The sequence below is a fragment of the Lynx rufus genome, unplaced genomic scaffold, assembly GCF_022079265.1.
Source record: "Lynx rufus isolate CCGP_SWC_20201006 ecotype Redwood Valley unplaced genomic scaffold, mLynRuf1.p SCAF_5, whole genome shotgun sequence".
Classification (NCBI taxonomy): domain Eukaryota; kingdom Metazoa; phylum Chordata; class Mammalia; order Carnivora; family Felidae; genus Lynx; species Lynx rufus.
Genome location: NW_025814867.1, coordinates 23,107,259 through 23,132,668, shown reverse-complemented (window position 1 = coordinate 23,132,668; position 25,410 = coordinate 23,107,259).

Below are 25,410 nucleotides of genomic sequence, written 5' to 3'. Positions count from 1 at the left end.
GTAGAGCTTTCAGACTTTAAAGAACCAAAATGGATCACGCAGTAATGACAATGCCCTTCATTGTGTTCCATCTTGAACGTACTTTTATGAATTATGGGAATTAAAGATTATTTCAGTATTATCACAACAAGTCTCTCCTTCCAGGGCTTTTGTATCATGTTAGAGCAGAAAATGTATGAAAAATCTTACATTTCAAATTTTTGTATCTAGCCGTTACTAAGAGTTTCACAAATTAAGCTACTGGGTGCGTACTGAGTACACTGTATTCGATGCATTGAGGTTGGTGTCATAGATATAAGGGGATTAGTCTCCACTTCGGATCTTCAAGGAGCAAGCAGTCAAATCAGGAAGACAAGTCCTCACATCGTTAACGTGAAACCCCCAGAGGAATGAATAGCGTGAAATAAGAGTTCTTTCAAACGTGCTTTAGGCGCTCTTTGTATCACCATTTCATGCCAACTAGGTGAATCAAGAAAGGTGTAACGAAGGAAGGGACATACTTAGTGGGGTCTTGAATAACAGGTAGGCCTTCGAAAGGTAAAAATATTGACTGGTGTGAGACCATGCATAGAATAAGAAAATTTCCGGGAAAATGAGACATCCAGTTAGGCTGGATAGAGTTATACATAAGGAGGTCTATGGGAGGTAAACCTGGACAGGTACGTGAGCAGCTGACTGCACCTGATAATCATGCAAGGAACACAGTCCTTATCCTACAGGCAAATAAATTGCTTTCCATCAGGGGAATCAGTCTGTGAAAGTTAATGTAGGCAGTAGTGTGGGGGATATGGGTTCAGGGATAGGAAAAAAAGAGAGAAAGGAGGCAGGTAGATCTCTTAAGGAGTTACTTTGGTGGTATAGATAAAAGATGAAGAGTATCTGAAAAGGGCCAGTGTCAGTGAGGGTGGAAAAAAGGGACACAGTTCAGATGCCATTGAGGTAGAATCAACAGATTTGGGGGCCTTGTAACTGAGTTCTGGTTAATGGAATATGGGTGGAAGTGAGATAAGCCCCTGAAAGTCCTGGTTCTACAAACATCTGAGGTGAATTCCCAGTCCTCCTTTCCTTCTGAAACAAGCTTGGAAGGTGTACGTGATGGGGTGGCCATACAGTAGAGGGAGTTCAGATACTTCTGTCGCGAGATGCTGAGGAGAACCACCTGCCCTCTGCTGGTTGGTGACATGAGGTTTTTGTTCTATTTGTTACAGCAGCATAGCCCAGCCCACCCTGACTCACTTGTTTTTGGAGAAGTCCATGATCCCCTTTGAGGTGTGGTAGGTTGGTGGTAACTACCAAGCAGTTGCGAAGGCATGTTTGGGGTTCAAGAGGATGTTAAGAATACAGCTGCCATGTTCCTATTTATCCACGTAAAAGTTTCATAGGAAATGATTCGTATATAGAGTTCAAATGGTCCAAGACCCTTTATTTTTCTGCTTTGAACAAAAGATCTACAGCTAAAGTTAGCTCCAAAATTTGAACTCTTTCATCATTTATCTAAATAAACTTTCTCACCACTGCACTCAAGACCAACACTTCAGAAGGAAAGCCTACTCCATCCTTCCACAGTACTCTAGGGTTGTAGGACACAAGAGAGGCAAACATCTATTTGTGTGTTACGGAGGTCACCAAGGAGGGCTAAAAGCTTCTAAAATCTCTCCATCAGAAGAGATTAAATTGGCATCTGAACAGAGCTTTATATCACCAGGCAAAGCCCCTCGTTTAGGGATAAAAGCCCACTCAATCAGATGTGTGCTCACTCTTCTGACTGAGAGTAAAGAGCTTCTGGAAAGGAGATTAACAGAAGAAGTGTAGATTCCTGGACTCTGCCCCACGACTAGTAGGGAGCAACCCTATACAATCAGGTCATAAAATCAAGGGCTTTCTTAGGGCTCATAGTAATGACAATAGCAAACATTTATCAAGATCCTACTAGATCCCAAGCCCCTGGCCTTACACTTGTTCTCTTATTTAATGTTCACAATAGCCCTTGGAGTTAGACTGTGATAATAGTCCCATTTTGCAGATGAAGATAGAGGTTTAGTGATTTGCTGAAGGTCAGAGTGTGTAGGATGACCTAGATTTCAAATCCAAGTGATCTGATTTAAGAGTTCCAGTTCTAATTACTATATTCTATTGATTTGAGAACTTTTTTTTTTAATCTAAGATATCAGAATTGGTTGCATGCTAGATTTTCACTGGGAGTGTTTTTCTTTCTTTGTGGTACATAAAATACGAGTACACCTTACAATTGATTGTGTCTTAGATTCCATAAATATAATACAATGCTAATCGGCCTCTACTGACTATTCAGGGCATGTGTAATTAGGCAGGAGAGCAGGGACTGACTTAGTAAGAAGCTATATATATTAGAGAAGAGGCTTTCCAACTTTCTCACAGAGCAGAATGCATTATGCAAACGAAATCTGACACAGAACTCCAATATGTAAAGCAGAGAAATGTGGCATTTTATTAGTATAAATGTACTTCATGTTTAAATATATAAAATGTATTTATGATATGATTAATCAGTAAGACTACTAGTTAGCACATTGGAGACATCTAGTAGGTTGGATTTCCATTTGAATGTGCGGGGTTTTTTTAATGAGTGTTTTAAAAATATTTAAAGATATAATTTAAGCCACTACATTCGAATCAAATATAAATGTGCAGGTTTTTTGAAAAAATTAGTATTTTTAAAATATTTGAGGATATCATTTAAGCCATTATATTCAAATCAAATATGGAGGAAATCAGGACACATCTTTGTGAATCCGTAGCTTACAAACCATTCGTTAAGGATGGTTTAAGTAACCACACAGCAATTGTCTTCATAAGGCCCAAAGATGACTCCAGTTCCTTTTTTTGTACTGCACATTATGTTGAAAGCTATTTGAAATGAATTAACTATCCAACGATTAGCATCGTCCTATCACAGAGTTTGAGGGAGGCAGGAGAAACACCTTCTTCAAGTTCTCTGACATCATCACCCTAATGGTTACCATCTCCAGGCATTTTTAGCAGTAGAACAGCACTTCCTGAGGCCCGCTTTCTAGGCTTGAGTCCCAACTCCATACCTTACTAACTACATGAGCTGGGGAAGATTTAACCTTTCCTATCTTTGGATTTCATCTGTAAACAGGAATCAAAATACCCATAGTTATTTTGTAATACTGTTTTAAGAAACAAACGAGATAATATGAATAAATCATTATCCACAATATCTGTAGTACACAATTAATAACTTTTAGTTTTTGTAGTTATTATGGTGCCTCTACAAAGGGAAAATCACCACGCTAGGGACTGGAGACAGAAAGACACTCGAGGGATGGTTTCTGCTGTCCAGGAGGTCTCATCTATTTGAGGAGATTAGAAATAATTGTGAAAGTTAAAGAGCAATAAAAGTCAACACAAAGTAAGAGCCAAATGAGTGACAAGGACAAGATTGCTAAAAATCACAGGAGTGAGGGCACCTTGCCTTCAAACTATATTTATGAAGCAAGTTTCTAGACCTGATGGCAGTATAAATATGTATGATGGACATTGTAATCTAGAGGTCTGTGTCACATATCTGTGCCACTGCTATGCTCGTTCTAGACTATAGCGTTTAGAAAGGTTTGGAGTCAACTTTCAAATATCAGGATATTTCACATATGAATGTGGATTTCCATAGAACTGTGGCTCCTGTCAAGTCTAGAGACCTCACCTCTTCCTGGCAGAAGTGTGGGGAGGGGACGTCCAGCCTGAGCACAGGAATCAAAGGGAAAACACATTCAAGCAGCTGTCCCCAAATCTACCAGCCATCTGCAGGGGACAGTGATGTGGTCCTAGACTTCCTCTGCGAAGTGTCATTTAGGAAGAGTACTTCCAAGTGGAAGAGGAAGATGGCTGGCCCTCCATGGGTTGTACTGAGATCCTTTGGAGGCTGGGGAGGAAACTTCCAGAAGGGTACCTTCCTCTTGTTCGGAGCCATTTTGCTAGGAGATGGGAACCAACAATCCTTGTGGGGAGGCCCAGTGCTTCTCAGCACAACCAGGCATCAGATCAGAATATCGTAATAAAAAAAAAAAATGTGAATGAAGGTTAGATTTAACTTCTGAGGGAGCAGGATAAACTACCACCCCACCATATGTGTGTGACTTCTCCATTTCTTACTGCAATTTCCATTTTTTAAATAGGAATTTTCAACCTTCTGTGCTTGTCTAATGTCTGCTCGGAACAGTTTGAGACCCTGTTACAGTTTTAAAATGCATGCATGTTAAGATGAATCTCCAACCCAAGGAAAAAAATAAAACTCAAAAAGTTTTGTTTAAAAATAAAATCTGAATTTCCAAGTTTTTTTTTTCCTTTTAACCAAGAGATCTTATCCAGTGGACCTTCAATTCTGTACTTGCGACCAAGCAGTGGTTGCCCTTCTTACAAAAGTGAATGAGCTCTCTGCTAAGCCAGAGACCTCATGGCTCCTATTGCTCCCCTAGGCTGTGGTTAATCATGTACCTTTTTTTTGTTTGTTTTTACCTCTTCTTTATGGAACTAAAGAGTATAGTTGAACTTTGAATTATACATGTTTTCTTATACACAGATTTTTTTTTTGGATAAATACAACATAGTATTGTAAATGTATTTTCTCTTCTTTAGATTTTCTTAATTTTTTTTAACATTACATTTATTGATTTTTGAGAGAGAGTGCAAGTGGGGGAGGGGCAGAGAGAGAAGGAGACACAGAATCCAAAGCAGGCTCCAGGCTCTGAGCAAGCTGTCAGCACAGAACCCCACGCAGGGCTGGAACCCACAAGCCGCAAGATCACGACCTGAGCCGAAGTCAGATGCTCAACCAACTGAGCCTAGACGCTCCCAGATTTTCTTAATAACATTTTCTTTTCTGTAGCTTACCTTGTGGTGAGGATAAAATATTTACACAGAACATACACAAAATATGTGTTAATAGACTGTTTATGTATCAGGTCAACAGTAGGCTATGAGTAGTTACATTTTGAGAAAGTTATATATGGGTTTTGGACTGTGAGGGGGTCGGTGTCCCTACTCCCCCCACCCTCTGCAACTGACAAGGGTCAATTGTCATGTTTACGATGCAAACAAATGTCTATCCTACCTGGTTTGCTTTCCTCATTTACCATCTGTCTGTCTCCAGTAGGTGAATTTCTATCCTGAATGATTTGCAAAGACTTGGATACAAAATGACACTTGAAGAATGCTTACACTGGGAAAAAAATGTGCAAGGAGGGAAGTGATAACAGGAGAAAAAACAAATGCTACAGGGATCAAAGAAGGGAATTGGTATTATCAAATAAGATTTCATAGGGGAGCTGGGTCTTGAAGAAAATGCCAGTTTTGGGACTAGGAGGAGGGTGTTTGGGCAAGTAAATGTCTAAACTATGCAAGATAAATAGTTGTCTAGAGACTCTTGACGTATTTTTTCCAGTCCCCAAATATAATCACACTACTCCCCTCCCTTAACAGTTTTTGATGACTTCCCATTGTCTTCAGAATAAAATCGAGGGGCGCCTGGGTGGCTCAGTCAATTAAGCATCTGACTTCAGCTCAGGTCATGATCTCACAGTTTGTGGGTTCGAGCCCCACGTCGGACTCTGTGCTGACAGCTCAGAGCCTGGAGCCTGCTTCGGATTCTATGTCTCCCTCTCTCTCTGCCTCTCCCCTGCTCACACACTCTCTCTCTCTCTCTCTCTCTGACTCCTCCCCCCCCCCAAAAAAAAAGATAAAATCCAAAGGCCTTGGACTGATTGGCGTGGGAAAGTCATTGTGATGGGGCCCCTGGCTACCTTAATAGGCTTGTTTCAGGCAGAACAAATCTCTCACCTTAACTTCTCAGAGTTAGCCATGCTCAACCGTTCGCTGTTCCCTCAAAGTACCAACCAATCTCTGGTATTTTGAAGGCGCTGTTTGTTCAAATTTACCCCCTGCCCCACCCCATGTAGCCTCTTCTAAGAAACCTTCTCTGACACCGTCTTCCTCTAAGGCTGAGTCTGAGGCTCCTTCTGAGGGTTCACTTGGCATGCTCAGCAAGACTGCAGTTTCACAATAGGGCCCCTTGAGTGGCCATAGTCTTCTCATTCATTTGTCCCCAAAGGGCACCAGACTGCAGCTCTGTGACAAAACACAGTAGGGCTTATCACCTCGGAGGGAGTTACCGTACGAGTTAGCAGAGCACCGTAGAAATAAATGTTCTTTCTCTCGTGCAACTTAGCTGTCAGCCAGGGTTTCCTGCCCCTCAGGGATTTCAGCCAACTCCTCATGAACTTCTCTGAAAGTCCAGAGGCCTCTCCGTGAGTGTTGCAAATTCCTGACAACTTGGTTCCTCATGCGTCTGTCCATCTACATTCTGGCTGTCACATGAGTCCCCTCTTCCCTCCTACGTAGTCTGGGAGGCAGCATCCAGCCTCTCCACCAGTCTCTGTGAAAGACCCTCTAGAAATTAGCTTTGCGCCGGTTTAATTATTTTATTGGAGGTTTGAGGGGGCAAAGGAGAGGTCACCACACATAGATGAATATTCTGTCCACACATAATTCTCTGTAACGCTCACCTTCGTCCTCAAGCCCTTGTCAGGGTCTGTCCCTAAGCAAATGTTGCTCCCTTTCTACGAGCGAATAGGATGCCAGCTGCTAATACAATGACGTTTTGCACCATTAACTCATATTAACTCTGAGTCTCTCTTTTTATATATTTCTATCCATTTTCTTCAGTTCTACCCCATGGAATGACCCAAAACAAGTTTATTTTCTACAAGACAGATTTTTCAAATCTTTTACATAGTACTGATCTTTTATAGGTCAAACATCCACATTATCTTTATCTGGGATTGGGGGCTTTGGAAAATATTTTTTGTAATGAGAAAAAAGCTGTCAGGTTTTCGTCGTAATATTTTTGAGAGTTTGTAAGGTGCAAACTTTTCTCAAGGTTATCCTAAATTAATCCTGTGAAATCTAAGCTCTCGCTTGCCTTCAGGTGGATGAACACTTTGGGGACAAGTAAAATGGATTATTTCACCTGACTTATTTACACAAAGTAAAAAAACAGGTCACAGCCTTTTTATTTAAGCTGATCAACTTAATTATAACTCTTTGGATGCAAGCATTTGCAATGTTTTCTGTGGTTTGGGTGTAATTTCCTGCCAGAGAGGGATGTGGGGGCGGAGGGGGAGAGGAGGGGCTGCTGAGTTTTGGCATCAAGTTCCCCAGTCCAGCTGCTCTTTGTTAAGTGTCAATGACCTTACTCAACAGCACCCAGACAGTCAAGGTCCCTATAATGAGAAAACCAAATTACAGGTATGTAATTCTCACAGCTTTCTGCCAGAATCTCCAAGCTGGTGACAAATTGATATACTACTGTCTGTACGGAAGGCTGGCTTTCAGAAAACAGGCCGCTCTCAGTTGAAATGCTGTACCTGAAGGATTGTGCAATTTCGAACCTCTGAGATATAAAAACCATCCTTCTTCACCCCAGTCTCCTGTAGAATGGTGAACTGTATTTGTTTACACTTGGAAAGTCCTGACCAAAAAACAAAATGTGAGAAAAATCGTCAGGCACCGGGAACCAGGAGATCGTGGCAAAGCACGATTTAACTAGGGGAAGATAACGTAGGTCTCGGGATTAAAGTCTGAAACTGAATTTTATTATTCAGTTCCCTGCCTGACTTTTAAATGTTGACAGTCGTGCAATAGCTCCCTTATCACTACACGTTTCCGGAAGGTGATTTCCTAAAACAATAATAAAAAATAGTAGTCATAATAGTAATAGAAATAACCAACATTAATTAATATTTTCCTACGTGTCAAGTTCAGTTCTAAATGTTCCCCATTCACGCATCTGACCCTCACAACCACTTCATGATGCAAGGACTATTATTGTTTCCATTCTGCAAGGGAGGATGGGGGGATGCAGTGAGGGCGTAATTTGTCTGAGGCTGGACAGCCAGAGAATGGCAGGACGAGTAGTCAACCCGGGCAACCTGTCTCCACAACACTCGGGCTCAGTCACCAAACTGGATCTTTGGAAATCACAGTATCTTTTCCCACATGAGAAAAAAACATCATCAGTTGGTGTATTCCTGACCACGAGCTCAGCCTTGAATAAAAAATGATGATAAAATGAATGTCAAAAATGTGAAGACATAACTAAATGTATCTGTTCTCAGTAGAAACAGTAAATCGTCAAGCTGAGATTTTAGTTCCCAAAGGCAGAAATAGGCCCTCCCCCTTGAACCCCAGTTGTTCACTGGGTTCAAGGTCAAGCATGAGAATCTGTACTTCTAACGTTTCTCCAGGTGATTCTAACGCACGTACATGTCAGGCTATCACTGATCTAAGTTTTATTTTCAAATGCTTATTGAGCATCTACTATTTGCTGGTTAAACAAAAGTAAAAGAAAAATGCAGCCATGACTTCAAGGTGCAAAAAAATCTAGGTTTGTGTGGGGGTGGAAGGAAATAGGCAAGTAAACAACTATAACACAGTACAACAAAAATCTCTGATACAGTAAAGGGGTGATAACAATTCCAAGAAAGGGAAAGAAAATACTTTGCAGAGGACATGACCTTCAGGCTGAACTATCTGAGAAGATGAGGAAGACTTACTCAGGGGAGGGAGGTTGGAGGAAGAAGGGCAGGGGAATGTCTTCTGAACCCGAGGACATATATTCAGTCAAAAGCAACAACAGCAACAACATTTCTTGCACATTTTCTGTGTGCTTGATGTGAGGGACATAGAATGTGCACAAAAGAACATAGAGGTGAGAGTATGTGGCCCCTTCAAGGGACTGAGAGCAGTCCATTTTGTTTAGATAGGCCACCAGGTGAAGGTGTGGTGTGGTGAGAGAAATCTCAAGTTTTGTCCCCCCCCACCCCACCCCCACCCCGGAGAAGGGGACACTAAGACAGGGATTAGCAAGTAGGCTGTTTATCAGGGAATGCCCCTGAGGGCAACAATGGTGGAAATTCTTTTGTAGGGAGGAAAGTGAGTCTGTGCCAAGGCAGAATCTATGCCGGGATGCAGCCCCTACTGAGACAACCCACAGGAAGCTCTGGATCTGGGGTGGCCAGAAACTTAAAGATCTGTTTAGAACAGAAAAAGGAACTTTTTAAAAATGGTAGCTGGTTCATCTGTAAGTGGACAAAATGATGGGTGGGATTCCTGTCTGTTGCCATAATGGGGAGAACGGAATAAGACTGATAATTCTGTTTCTGATGATTGCTATTCTCTGAATACTTGACCATGCCTTTCTAGGAGATTCCCCTTTCTTACCCCTTAACCCCTTCTAATTAACACAGGATCATGCATGGAGAGACAGAGGTGGAGCTTTATTTTCTGCAACCCTACCATGCTGCTTATGAGCAGAAAGCAGAGCTGCATGTAGTACTCTTGCCCCATGTCAGGGACAGAACATTTGCTCTATGGCTGTGAAGTTGGCCAAGAGAGCCATTTTGTTTCTATTCTATTAAGTGACAGTCTAATGCTAAGACTTATATAGGATAATAAGAACAATCACTCCAAACAGGTGACCTATGTATTCATAACCAGAATATTGATTTTATTGCTGATATTAATAACAATCACATAGGCCATTGCTTGCAAAACCACTTCTATCTCAATGGGTTCATTACACCCGTAATATAGTCTTAAGAGCCACATGGCAAGAATTTTAGTTCCATTTTGCAGAGGGACAAATTGTGGCAAAGCAATGTTAAGTATGTTACTTGGCCTGATTTCCTCAGGTTGACGGAATGGCCCTCCCTCATCTGGACGCTTGTATTTTCCCTTTGCCATCTTGGGTGGCATTCATTTGTGGTTGGGGTCTCATTCTGCACCATTAGATGGTAAGTCCTCTGAGAGCAGGAGTGTTGTGTCTCAGTCACCTCTATATTCTTCAGCACATGTCCTGCAGTTCTTCTACACCTTCAGTACTCATTTGGCAAGCTGACAGGGGGAAGGAAATGAGGGAATTTTATAAAATACCACTTGAACTCAACATTGAGATAGGCATGTGCCCGGGTTGGTTGCCTCCCAGATGAGTGCTCATTCCTAGATTCCCCTGTGACTCAAAGTCTAGTCTATAGACCAGCAACAAGGCAAAGACTTGGGTCACCAAAGACCTACTAAGTCAGAAAGTACATTTGCACAAGATCCCCAGGTAATTCCTCCCAGGAACATGGACACTTGAGAAGCAAGGCTCTAGACTATACTTCTTTGTGGTCAAAAGTACTAAGTTGTTTGCCACAGGTAAACGTACTCTCCCTGTCCTTCATTTTCTGGGGCTAACCTGTATGGTTCAACCATGACCCAAGTGCAACAGACCAGAAACATATGTGAGAGCACCTGAGGAAATGGATGTGAAACAAATTAGTTGTGAGAATCAGTATTTCATTAAAACACAACTACTACTACTAATAAACATAATATTTGGGTGTCTGGTTGGCTCAGTTGGTTAAGTGTCCGACTCTGGATCTCAGCTCAGGTCATGATCTCACGGTTGAGACTGAGCCCCATGTTGAACTCTGAGCTGACAGTGTGGAGCCTGCTTGGGATTATGTCTCTCTGCCTGTCTCTCTCTCTCTCTCTGCCCCTTCCCACCCCCCTCTCAAAATAAATAAATAATAAACATAATACCGAGAGAGAGCATTTTTTGAGACTATGGTAATACTGTATTTTATTATATACTTCATTATATATCTCATTTACTGTATGCCTGGTACTTTTCTAAATATATATACATCTATATGTGTGTGTATATATATATATATATATATATCTCCAAGTTTTCATTTATCATAGTTTTCCTGTTGATTCTCATTTATTATTAAATACAACCATATGGGTTAAGTCCTACTATTGTCTTCACTTCTAAGGTGAAGGATCAAAACACTGCTATCCCAGATGTCCTGGCTACATGTGGAGAGGCCCGGGCTCGCACTTAGGCAGTCTGGCTCTAGAGCCCATGCTCTTAATCACCAGTTGAAATAGATTTAGAATGACCTTGGTCTATATGTGTAGTGTTTTCTCTGTCCCTAACATCTACAACAAAGAGATGGCTTTGGCAAGACAGTGCTCATACCTAGAAGAAGAAGAAGGAAGCACAAGTTGGGAGATGCAGTGGGTCCACTCTGCAAGGATTTCTGACACCAGATCTTGACTCAGTCTGGGACTGAATGTCCGGACTCCAGCACCAACCTCCCACGATTTGAGCAACATCTTATTCCCTTAAACTCCTAGCACAGCTTAAAAATTCCACCCCATTGTCTTGTGTTTTTCCTCCCCCTTGACCCCTCATGCTTATGTATCTATATAAAACTAATAAAACCTTGAACAGGAAATATAAAATCACCGTGAAACCAAAGCAAACCTCAGCAAGACCTCAGAGGGCCCCGTGCAATCAGAGCCGTGTGAAGCTATTTTCTGGGAGCTGTAAACCTAATAGCTCGCTCTGTGCGAGGCACAGCTGCAGGGCTCCGGGGACAGATATCCCCCTTGTTGGAAAACAGAAGGGCTTGTAAAATTATTTGCACAAAAATTTTTCCTTTAATATTTTCCCAGCTACCTCAGGCGCTCCTTCCCCTCTGCCCTACTTAGCTAAATAAGTAGGAGTCTGGGAGGAGCAATGATGAAGGAATAATGATTTTTTTTCCCACTTACCATTATTGATGAATAGAAAATTATTTTGATAATCTTTTCTCTTCAGTGCTTGAATAAATCACTCGGAAGGAGTTTTGTTTGTTTTTTTAAAGTTAGGGATTTTCCTTCTTTTCGTTTGTGGTGTGTGTGTGTGTTTGGGAGGAGGTCATCCTAAGTTTGTGGCCTTAATTTTGCCACAGGAATATTCTGTTGCTTCAAACGACCTTGCTTATATCCAAGGCAGTCTTCTATTGCTTTGTACCAAGCTGTCCCCTCCTCACCTCACGTAGACATGGCTCTATCCCCACCCTCCCTTCTTGCCCACCCTCACAGAAGCCCATTCTTCTCCGAACCTATATACCTGCACAATTCTCTGTGTTTCTGGATACTGGGATTATCTTTTGGTGTGGGTTCCTAAGCCTGTTGTCCTGTAAAAAGAGATTTGATGCTTCTTTTATTTGGCTTGAGTTTCCACTCCCTTCGGCGTCAAAGCTTTGGAATCAGCCCCAGCCAGGTTCAAAGCTTGTTTTGGTGATTAGTACACATGTAAAATCACCCTGAATGCATCATTCCATCTCTCTCACACTCAGCTTCCTCAACTGTAAAATGTATTCAGCACTATGCATCATTTTCAGAAGTATTTACCATGTGATCAGTCTCTGTCCACATATTAACCCATCTGGCCCTCACATGACCCTCTATGGGAGGTGCAATCAATATCCTGTTTTATGGAGGAAGAGAAGAGAGGGTAAATTCATGCCCAAGCTCACAGACATAGTAAGTAAAGACCTGTTATGACTCAGGAGTCTTTGCTTTTAGCTACCTTGTGATGAAATCTTCCAAACTACAGTGTCGTTGTGGAAAATGACGAATGCTGATTCCACGGAAGGCCAGTGCCTGGTTCTGAGATCATGCGTAGTGAATGCAATTTTTCTTCCACATTTACACTCAATAAAGCGCTCAGAAAATCACTGTTTCTTCTGTCTCTTGCTTCACTCTGACATTACTTAACTTATTGCGCTTTGTAGTCTCTGTAGAAAGCTCAGCTGGTTATTCTGTAAGGTTATGTTATCCTAAGTCCATAACCTTCAGAGTTCACATCAAATATCATCCGCAAATATGTGGTTATGTATGCATATGTCGAGTCTTGTCTAAGACAAGATTAAAACTTTCATCTTCGAAAGATGGAGAAGGGAAAGGCACTAAGGGATGGAGTAGGCACTGGAGAGAGGGGCTGTCAATCTATGTTCAACATGCATTATAACTCTCCTTCTCACTCCTCCCTCTAGTTCCTCATGCACACTCCCTCCTCTTGGACACACAATAAACCAAAGAAAAAGAGGAAATAAAAACAGGAATTTGATTAAAATTAACAACCCAGGATGCTTGGGTTCTCTAAAAAGGCAGCAAGATAGACTGAGGTCTTCAGAATGGGGTTGGACCTTAGAATCATCAACTGAAGTCCTGTATACTTGTAACAGTGGTTCTCAAAGGGTGTGTCCTATTCCCGTAACATTGTATCACTTTGGAACTTGACAGAAATGCAAATTCTTGAACACATCCTAGACCTACTGAACCCGAAACTCTGGGGGAGAACCCAACACTCTGTGTAACAAGGCCTCCCTCCACGTGATTCTGATTTGAGCTCAAATTTGATCAACATTGGTTTGCGGGGATGGGGAGACAATGGATGAAGTTTTAAAACTATAGGTGCAAGCTAAATACAGCCCACCATCTGTTGTTATAAATAAAGTTTTACTGGAACAGAGGCACATCCATTCATCCATTTATTGCCTTTGACTTACTGTGCTTTAATGGTAGCCTTGAGTTGTATGACTCACCACTCAAAACCTACAATTTTATTAGTAAATAAAAATATTTACTAATACCTAGCACTTTAGAAAAAAAAGTTTTCTGGCCCCTGGCTTAGAGAATTAGAGGAAAAAAAATAAACCACTTGGAAAGGGCTGTCACATATATGCTTTCTGACTTTGGAAAATTTCCTTTTGATCTCTAGGTTTCCTCTCAAAATGTAGGAACAATACTCTATCCACTTTGCAGGTTGTGACGATCAGTTAATCTATGCAAAGGTATGAGCGGAATTCCTAACACTTAATAATCACTGAACAAGTGGTAATTATAATGGAAACAATACTGGATAAAATTTACTAATTGGTTAGTTTATAATTAAATCTGAGCAAAAGTAGAAAAAAAATACCTGATATATCAACTAAACTAACTGGTTTGATAGAGACCCAAAAAAGTAGCTTAGGCCTATAATCCTCAATAGGAAAAACAAGTGTTCAAAGTAATATCATAGGCTTAGTTTTATACTTCAATTTTAACATGTATTTGTGTACTTAATGTCTTTAGGGTCCAGCACAGCCAATTAATAAATATTTATCTCTCAATACGTCAGAATTTTGTTAGTCTGCGTCAATGCTTTTATTTATCTTGAGTAAAAATATGGAGAAACATACTTTTGGAAAAGAGACGTTAATTCAAGCATAATTTACACTTGACAATTTGTCTGTCTTGCCTACTATGGGCATCAGAGTTGAAAGCCTATGTGAGTAATAAAGGCAACAGTAAGAACTACCATTCATATTACAATGTTTATATACATACATTACATCTTGTAACATACATGTACACATGCACATTATATAGATATTTTTTGTATTAACTGAAATGTGGGGTTAAAACTATATAAGTAACATTATAATTCCTTATATATTTCCCTTGAGGTTTAAAATAACAATGATTTATTATTATTCATGAGTCTGTGGGTTGACGGGGCTCAGCTAGGCAGCTTTCTATTCCACATAGCATAGCTGAGGTCACTTACTTGGCTGCACACAGTTGGGAGCTCTGCTAGAGGCTGGGACTTTCAGGACAAGCTCGCCTCTTCCGGGGCCTCTCTCTACATGGCTTCCCACTACATGGCCTCCCATCAACCAGCAGTCAGACTGAGCTATTTTCAGAACAGCAGTGGGCTTCCAAGGTGGGATATCCCAGGAGGACGAGACTCAATGTGTAAGCACGTTTCAAACTTCTGTTTGCATCAAACTTCCTAAGGTCCCATTGGCCAAAACAAGTCACATGTTCAAGCATAGAGTTAATGTGGGAGGGGCATGGGTATGGGTACACAACGGCGTGAATACTGGGCGGTTGGCTCATTAGGGGCCACGATGCAAGCCAACCACCATCAATACCTTCTGAATAATGAGGAGTTAGTGAATCAGGAAGACGGATTGGCCGACTAGACTGCTTCCCGTTTTGTGGATACTGGAGAAGGGCTATGCACGCGTATTTATTTCAACATGAGCTTGGAATCCATTTATAGACGATAAATTTGTTTCCGAATGTTTGTTTAAGGGCCTAGGTTTTGAATAACTAAAGCACATAGGGAAGATCTATTTTCCACTATCCTATATCCTCTTTTAGGGATTTTGAGCACAAAGTGCAGGACAGATGTTTTGGATTAGCTTACCACACTACACCAGGCAGACAGAATTTGGAGTGCAGTCATGTAATATACAAATTATGCCAGATTATCCCGAGATGAGTCAAAAGCCAAGCTTTGGTAATGAGAAATTAAGGTAGCATTTAGCCGGTATTATTGGTACAGTTAAAAAAAAAAAGTAGAAATATCTTCTACCCAAACCACCTGGCTATAAACAGGATCATGACTACAGTCAGATGCTACAGTGACAGCCGATTTTTAATCCATGGGCAAAACCCCTGATTCCTTATTGCTTGTGCTGAATATTTTAGGAGGTTTACACTTCTTTTATCAAACGATACTGGATTCCATTAACATTATTCAAGAGAATAAAGGTAATAAAAATAATAAGGTGATGCAAATAATTAGAAAATAGGAAGATAAATAAGAAGATGTCATCATCTCCTGGAAAGGACCAATTAATTTGAATGAGTTAGATAGATATCCTTACAAAGCCTCCTGGAAATCTGTACCAAACTTGAGTAGAGATTTCATTTGGGGTTCTTGAGGGAATCTGCTCAGATATACTTGAATTAAAAAGTGCCCTCCTCTCTTTGGGGAGACCACCCTCTCTGAATAAATACAGAACTTTGGGAATGAATACATGCCAACCCAAGCAGCTGAAGAAACCCCGGTGATTAGTGGAGTGACTGATGTGTTCCTGAAGCATTCTCACTTCCGTACCTCTGAATTTAGTTTCTATGGGGGATGAACCAATCCTTAGAACTTAATAATGCTACTTAGTTTGCAGATAACAATAAATGCAAGTGGATATTCAATAAATAATTTATTTTGAGGGATGATGATGTGACATAGACTGCATTTGTGAAGACAGAGAACATAGAGTTCATGGGATAGACTCCCTCAAGGAGCATTTTTGAGCACTAATTGCATGCTCATCGTGGGCACTTAAAAAAAATTCCCCCCATGGGGCGCCTGGGTGGCGCAGTCGGTTAAGCGTCCGACTTCAGCCAGGTCACGATCTCGCGGTCCGTGAGTTCGAGCCCCGCGTCGGGCTCTGGGCTGATGGCTCAGAGCCTGGAGCCTGTTTCCGATTCTGTGTCTCCCTCTCTCTCTGCCCCTCCCCCGTTCATGCTCTGTCTCTCTCTGTCCCAAAAATAAATAAACGTTGAAAAAAAAAAATTCCCCTTCTTTTTTTGAAAAAAAATTTTAATGTCTTTTAATTTTATTTTTGAAAGACAGAGAGAGAGAACAAGCCGGGGAGGGGCAGAGAGAGGGAGACACAGAATCTGAAGCAGGCTCCAGGCTCTGAGCTATCAGCACAGAGCCTGAAGTGGGGCTGGAACTCACAAGCCGAGATCATGACCTGAGCCAAAGTCAGATGCTCAACCGACTGAGCCACCCAGGCGCCCTCCCAAAATTTCCCCTTCTTACAGAGCAATAGGGAAGGGGTTTCTGGAGTAGGGAAATGGGTTGGGGTCAAGTCTGTAAATCCCCTGGATTACTTCCAAAATTTCTGAAGCATAAACTTTTTCCCCCCAGTTTTTTTTAGATTCTCAAAGGAACCCGATGACCCCAAAATGTTAAAGCCAGTAGAGCATTACGGATGGCGGGAATCATGACTCTTTGTCCTATCGCTCATTTTCTAGTGTGACCCCTTAATTGCTTAAGTGAGAAAATCTAGGCTCAGAACGCTGACATGAGTGCCTTGTTTAAACATCACTCATATGGTTACTGATAGAGCTCCATTTAAAACTCCATAGTTTTCAAGAGGTGTTTGTTATCCTAGCGGGAAGTTTCCCTGGTTTCCCCATTCTCTACCCCATCATTCCCAGGGAGAGCACAGGGGCAGGAAAGAGAATTACTTGCTTGGCACAGGGTCTGGGGATCTGTGAAGAATGGTTGCCATGAACTGAAGTCCCGGGTAGAGCCATTCTACCCTCTGGCTTCCATAAAATGGCAGCTGGGAGCGAGATTGTGCCTTCTCCCTTCCAAACTCCTCTTTCTTAGTGTAGTGTATTGGATCTGTTGGTTAGAAAATGACCCTTGATAGCAGCATACCCAGTAGACAGCATGTTAAATCAGAGAATTCAGGACTCCGGAGGACTTGGGAGAAAGAGACAAGATACAGATGTAGGAAGGAAGCTGCACATGGCTTACGTTCCTCAGCCATAAGAGTAAGATGAGTTTAGGGTCCAGTCACGAGGAGTGGAGGGTCCAGTTGTGACTGAGCTGTCAGGACCCGCTTCTAGCCACGTAATTCCAGGGCCCCTCTTCATATGAATGTTGTCGAGGAAAAGAAGAAAAAGCCACAGATAAATTAAGTAAGCATAGTTATGGGTGGAGTAGCCCACTAGCTACCAGGACTTACGGTCTTGGGAGAGTTCTTGCAGTTGACCGTGCAAAAATCCGCTTGAGCTATCAATGAAAGAGGTCGTATTAAGTCTGCTTACACTGGAAATTCTCAGGCACTGTATGTCTTCTTCATTGACTGCTGACCTGATCCTTGGTAGTTTGAGAAGTGAGTGCGCATCCACATGACTTTTCCCTCCTGCCTGATGGTCATGGCAAGGTGGGAAGGTAACCCCGGTGGGGAACCCGTGGAGCCACTTCTCCCCATGTGATGGTGTTTCCACACTGGTCTCATTTATTGTGTGGATCGTGTAGACTCCTTTTTGTCCTTTGTAGCCATGCGGGTGGGAATACTGTCTCAATACAGCTGCTTAACTGTGACGCCATCAGGACCTCAGCACTGAGATCATCTCTTTCAGGATATTCAACTTCTCTAGTCAGGAGTCCAACTCCACCCAGTGTGGATTCATCTCTGGTCTGGGGGACAGCACATGAGGGAAGGGGGGAAGGGTCCAATTCCAGGTTCTTTTTAAAAACGGAGACCACAGCAAGTTCAGTCATTACCCCTAATTTCCCATGTTTTCACCACATAGAGAGAGAGATTTTAAAAATGCATGTTTGTTAAAGCTTTGAGAACCCTGGCTACAAAGCTGCCTTGTAGGCATAAAATATTAATGCTGTTGGCAACGCCTGCTTTTACTTCCACCCACACCAAGAGTTTTTAGACCAGTTAAACTCAGGAGACTTCTTTTGTGGGAAAAGAAGGTTAAGCTGTAACTGCATTCCCTAGACCCTATTGCTCAAGGAAATGTGTCCCCGGAGGACTCCTGAAGGATAGTTTAATTAGCCCCAAGGTAGAGCAGTGGCAGAAAAATTGGGGCCAAATTGGTACTTGGCTTTGTATTAGTTCATCACGTTTGTCTGACAAACTGTAAACTCCGGAAGAAAAATTTGGCTGCCCAATGGCAAGGTGCGTGGACGCTTGGATGCGCGTCAACTCCATCCATTTTTTTTACATAGGTGCACAGCAGAACTTTCAAAACACAGGTTCTAGATTCTGCCACTCCTTTGCTTAAAACTCTTCGGTGAGTCCATGTTACCTACAAAAAAAAAAAAAAAAAAGCCCAGTCTTCCTAGGATAAAAGTCAAGGCTCTCTCTTACCCTAATCTACTTTTCCTGGCCTTCTCTTAAAAATTTTTTTTTTCAACGTTTATTTATTTTTGGGACAGAGAGAGACAGAGCATGAATGGGGGAGGGGCAGAGAGAGAGGGAGACACAGAATCGGAAACAGGCTCCAGGCTCTGAGCCATCAGCCCAGAGCCCGACGCGGGGCTCGAACTCACGGACCGCGAGATCGTGACCTGGCTGAAGTCGGACGCTTAACCGACTCCGCCACCCAGGCGCCCCTGGCCTTCTCTTATTTTCTATAGTCCTCCTTCTCCGGCCATAATTGATAATGTCTCTATCTCTGAAACTGCTACCTCTAACCACACCACGTACTTGACTGTCCAACTGGGTGTCTGATGACCCTTTACAATCTCTCAGGGGTCTCCTTCCTTTGGAAGATTGTCCTGGTCAGCCTTTTTCTGAGTTAGGAAAGTTTACTCTCTCATCTGTAATTCCTCTCTCCCTCTGTACATGTCGGTGTGGGCATCTCTTACTACCAGTATTTGAGCTTCTCGGGAATCGATATCTGATCGCGGGCTGTATCCCTACCATCTGTGTCGAGGACATAGAGAGCGCTCAATAAGGCATGATGAGAGAGTAATTGGATGACTATTGGTCAGACTTTGGAAAGCATTGCCACTGAGGGTGTTTCAAATGTCTCACCCTTTGACTGAGTGGGAGGAGTGCAGGTCAAATTTCTCTTCCTATGTAACAACACATAAAACATCTTTTTTATTGTAACAATTATAATTTCAGTGTTATTCTCATTCCATAGCACCAACTCCTTTGCAGAAAAGGGATTGATGACATCTCCCGCCATTTATAAAGTCTCCCTAAACATTTGAACACCACCAAAAGAACATTCGCGTTGACTCCTAGGGTGTCAAGGTCTAGTACTGAAAAGTAACGCTTTTCACGTTGAGAGGCAACAGGGAGTAGTGTCTGGGATCACCCACTGCGTTGAAATCTCAACTTTGCCACCTGCTAGCTGTGTGACCTAGGGCAAGTTATATAACCTCTTTCTGCCATTTTTCTTTCCCCACATACAAAAAAAAATGAGGATAATGATTATACCTCCTCATAGATACCATGAGACAAGGAGTAAATCTGTTGATATTAAAAGCCTAAACAATGCCTCGCACAACACTGCAGGAAGCAATAGAAAATAATGGCTAAAATCAGGGGCACCCGGGTGGCTCAGTCGGTTAAGCATCCGACTTCGGCTCAGGTCATGATCTCACGGTTTGTGAGTTCGAGCCCCACGTCGGGCTCTGTGCTGACAGCTCAGATCCTGGAGCCTGCTTCGGATTCGGTGCCTCATTCTCCCTCTGCCCCTCCCCGACTTGTGCTGTCTCCCTCTTTCTCTCAAAAATAAATGTAAAAAAGATTTTTTGGAAAGTAATGGCTGAAATTAGTGATTTGAGGGCAGATAGATCTGAGTTTTTGTTCTCCCGTTTACTAGCATTGAGATCCTGGGCAAGTTGTTCAATGTCCCTGCCCCTTACTTTGCCTTCTCTCTAAGTTGGAGCTAATAATTTCACTTCCTTCAACTTTCACCCATAAATGAGAGATCTCACTGAAAGCACTTAGCATAGTAAGTGGTCAACAAATGCTGCCCACTATTGTTATGCCATCAGATTAGCTCTCTACAAATATTTGGGGCTAAATCTCCATTTGGGTTCATTTCATAAACTTATTTTGCCATTAGAGTTGAAAAAAGGTCGTTTGCGTCAACAAATTGGCTATGGATCTAGAGAGTCACGGAATATTATACTTGTGGACTCTTAGAAGAGAAAGCTCTCATAAATGTCAACTGCTTTATTTTATACCATTGGTTCTCCATTGAAGGCAATTTTGCCTTCTCGCCCTTCCTCAGGGGATATTTGGCAGTGTCTGGACGCGGTCACAAATGGGGGTACTACTGGCATCTAGTGGGTAGAGGCCAGGGATACTGCTGACCATTCTACAGGGTACAGGGGAGTCCCCATATGACAAGAATTATCTGTCCTAAAAAAAGTCAATAGTGACAAGGTTGAGAAACTATGGTTTAGGCTAAGAAAATTGAAGCCGGGAGCGGCTTTATAAATGACTTGTCCACGGTTGCGGATTTGATGCCATTATTTCTGGCTCTGTCTGATCTCCTACAGGATACCCAAACAAACCCAGAAGCCAGAAGCCAGCCCAGCATCCAGACTCTTTTCTCGGCAATCCGACTTCCTCTACTATAGTATGAGAGCACAGAATCCTTATTCTTCCCACATATCAGGCTTCCCCCCATAGCCTCCCTTCCCCCGCACACACATGCACACACAATTTCATCACTGGAAAAGTAAAGCAGAGAGTGTGACTAGCTCAGGCAAAGGCAGATTTCCCCCTGATCACATCTGTTTCAAACCCACCAGTTTCGTTACGACTGAGAGCGCAAATGGGAGCATAGGTGAAAGGCAGTCCAGGCTATCGGTCTTTGTTGCTATAAGACTAGAACTGGGCCAAGGTTCTCACATATGATAATCATGGTTTGTGGTAAGCGGGGTCCACAGACAATTGCAGAAACACTGTGACTACAGGATAAAGAATAAGAATAAAAAAGGGGATATGACTTGACGAGCAAGCCACACAAATTCACAGGAAGTAGACTTCATCAGTTCTAGTATCTGTGGTTTTCTTGAATTCTCTTCAGATCTTATTCTGGGAAAAGAAAGTTATCAGGTCAATAGTGTTAAGGTGCTTTGTTTTGTTTTGTTTTTGCTCTGTTCTCCAGGAGCTGAATGAGGAGGTACGCACACTCACAAGGGCCTGGGAATAAAGAAGGAGAAGACATCCCGAGAAAAAACCCCTGGTACGATTCAGGGAGGAATAGAAGACTGGGAACCAAGAGGAGGAGACGCATAGTTTTTCGACACGAAAAGAATGACTGAAATTAGTTTGTTCTCCTCTAATATCATTAATGAAACCACACAGTGATGTCACTTCTGATCACGCTGTAATTTGAGTTGCTGATCTTGCGATAAGCAGCTTCCTTTTTGCGCATTCACAGCGTGTCTACAGTGGAAAAGACCTTCAGGTTAACTGTGAGTAGGTGGAACTCGTCAAGAAAAATAACTTCACCACAACAACAACAAATGACAGGACACAGAAACTTCTTTGGGAGAGCAGAGGGAAAAAAAGTGAAGTCTAAGTATTATTACACATGTACAAGAAGAGTCATTTACTTAATAGGAAGTAACTCATTCACACAAATGTAACTTTGTGGTCCCTCAGAAGTACGTAAATACTACCAATCAGTCCTCCACAGATTGTCATCAAAATTTCTTGGGAAATGCCTCATTAAAGAGTCTTTAAAGACGAATCTGAGTGTGCATTAGTCAAATAATTTCAGAAAGCCGTTCGACACTATCAACTGTAATAGAAATTTCTCTCCCTTCCACGGGCACCACATTTTGCCAAATTTAGTATGAGTTTTGAATTGAGGCAACACATGAACCCTTTGAACAACATTCATCTTTGCAAGAGAAAGCTGTTTCCTGTTTCTAAGAGAAAAGCCTTACACGGACTGAGGAAAAGTGTTCTTTGGCGTTAAATAGCCCTTCCCAGATATGCTTATTGGAAATGCTTCTATCTCATAAAACTTGGTGGAAAGTGATAGGGAAAAACCAGTTAAGGCTTCGTAAATCCCAGACTTTGAAAGAGAGTTTTTTTAAAAAATTGGTACTCTCAAACCTACCCACCCAATGTGCGTGCTCATTTCTGACTGTGGCTTTATCTCTGGGGTTGTAGACTGTATCCCTTTATTAAAGACATCACTGGTCACATCATGGTTCCTAATTACACATGTCATCGGAACGATGCATGTATGACATAGTGGGAATTGTTAATTAGTTCATTCTCTGCTGTCCACCAAGTTTGTCACCATCAGTTGCTGGTCTGCTGAGGGCTCGAAGCGTCCCTGTTTTGGTTTTAGGCCAACGTGCCTCTCAAAGTTGAGGTTCCTGGTCCACCTGCCTCATAGGCCTCCAGATATGCTTACGTAAGAAATGTGTACTTCTGTGCCCGACCCTAAGCATGACGGTTCTGATTTAGAACCTTTTGGCGAGTGGAATTCTGAAATCTGCACTTTCACCTGTTTCTTCAATGGCTCTCATCTGTTTAGGAGTGAATGTTAGAGATTTAAGGCAAGAAAAGACTAGTATGCATCTTTACAGACTGAAAAGGGAGAAAAAACAGATCGCATAGGGAGACATTGTGGTGAATCGGATTTTTTTGAGGAAGCAAAAATTATACTGCAAAACCATGTATGTGCGTGTGTGCGTGTGTGTGTGTGTGTGTGTGTGTGTGTTCACAGCTAATGTCTATATTACATCCTTTATCCAGGCTCTTCGCTTAGCTAAGTTTTCCTCACTTCCTGTTTCTCCCCCTCCCCATTTGTTCTGTTCTAACACCTTTGCCACAAGAGAAGAAAAACAAAGCGGAAGAATGGGTGAAAATAGGGAATTTAATATGCCCTTCCAAGTAATGTAACATTTTGAAAGTGTGTCTATTTTGACCTTTGTAAGGCTGTCAACTGGCATTATCCAGTTTGTGTTTTGTATGGGATCGTATTTTGGGAAGTAAAAAAGTAGCTAGAATTATTTTCCAAACCTCACTTCCCATTATTCACTCTACTAAATTGGTACAGTTATTTATTTAATTATTTTACAGGAAGAGCACACACACACACACACACACACAAGATACAGGTCACTTCTTAAACACAATGGAAGAAACGTGAATTTCTAAAGAAGGCCTTATGCTTCACCCTCATTGCCCTCCAGTGACTTGAACACTTCTATTTTCCATGCAGTAACAGGAACCTGTAGGAATTTTTTAAGCATTTCAATACATTGAACCTTCCCCAAACTGCTTCTTGTAAAGCAGAAATGTTTTACCGTCACCAAATTCCAGTCACAACAGCAATCTTGAATCTGCTCTCGACTTGGTTTCCACCACGAGGGAAAACTAATGGCTTTGTGATCGCTGTGTGCCCTCTGCCTCAGTTCCCTCGACTTCTAGGCCCAGATTTAATTGCCAGCCTCTTAGGCTTAAAACCTGAAATTGTGTTGTTATTTTAGTTTAGAATTCTTAGGATTCTCATAATCCTCATTAGTGAGATTCCTGCTTTGTTCAGAGAGTTCCTGTTATAATCAGTAGTAATGACAGGTATTACTATTGACAATGCAGGGCAAAGAGCCCTGGTCCCAGCGGAAGGCTCGGACCCAGCGGAAGGCTCAGCCCCCGCATCGCTCTGGCCGCTGCACACACAGCTCTTGGAAACCGCTGGGAAGCCAGTCTGGTGCGGTCACACTCACGCCCTGTACGTTCACGGAAGGCCGTGGCAAAGGGGACTGGAGGCATCAGCAGGGAAGGGAATTTGGGGGCTGGTCCTCCAGAGACTTGAGGAGAGAGACGCCTTCCTGAAGATGAATATGCTTACTCACTAGAAGGTGAAAGACCAGGCTCGAGTTAGAACATTCTCGAGAATGTCGACGATGGCCAGGTCGAAGTTCAGGCAGAGTAAGACAAGGTCATGTGTAACAAGGCTGTTAAAAAAAAAAAAAAAAAGCGGGGGGCGGAGGATGAGTTCTGATCCAGCAGACGGAGCGAAAGGATGATGCAAAGCTCGCTGGGTTTGCTTTCAGGGTAAGAGGCACACTCCGTAGGGCAATCCTTGCTCACCTCTCTGCAGACACAAGCTCTCCTCTACTCCCGGGTGCCCTCTCTGCCTACCTGATACCCCGAGCTCATCCAAGAGCGGCTTTACCCTAATCGCCAAGTGATCTCAGACATGCTCATTCCCCAAAGGCCTGGCGCAGCGCTGAGAGGATGTGGCGGGCCGGAGGGGACACTGTGGGGAGGCAGGCCCCAGCAGACTGCTTGTCTACAAACCTGTGAGTTCATCCTGGGAGGGGTTTACTTAGGGTGGCTTAGTGCTGTGGCAAAACAAAACTCCAGCCTCTCACCTAGAGCCCCGGCAGCCTTTCTTTGAACCAAAATTCTCAAAGTTTGTCGGGGATTTGCCCTTCTCCTTTAACAAAAGTTAGAACGGCAATTTTTGCCTCCATGTTATTTTAGTACAATGATAACAATAATCCTAAAATACCCTGTCTTCTTTGAAAAATGTAGACACGTCAACCCTCCTTTTAGGTATCCAATGAACACACACACAGTCTCTCTCTGTCACGCACACACTCCCTCTCACATAGGCACCGTCCTGCACTCACACACTTCCCACTGTGTCTCACACACGTTCTCTCACACACGCTGTCTCGTGCACTCTCTCACACACTCACATACACTTTTTCATGCATACTCTCACGTACAAACACGCACACACTCTCATGCGTATCCACACACACACACACACACTCACACAGTCTCTCCCTGTTACATGCGTGCACACACAATCAGCCACAGTATTTATTTCACCTGATCTCCAGTGAGCCCATGTTTACTCCCCTCTCTTCTGAGAGGCGAGCATGGCAAGAGATGGAGGTAAGGAGCCACGTTGGCAGAAGTGACAGAGAACTGGGACTGTGGGAAGGGCAAGGGGGAAGAACACACCTTGTACCAGCACTCTCTGCTGGGTCAGTGGACCATAGGCTTTTTTGTCTAGAACAGAAGTGATGACCAGTGACCCGTGTTACCAGTATCGGGACGCTGAGCTCTGGCCCCTCCACCGTGACCTTTGCTACGGCTCTCAGATCACGCTACCAATCTGTGTTTTCAGTTTTCTCATCTGTGAAATGTG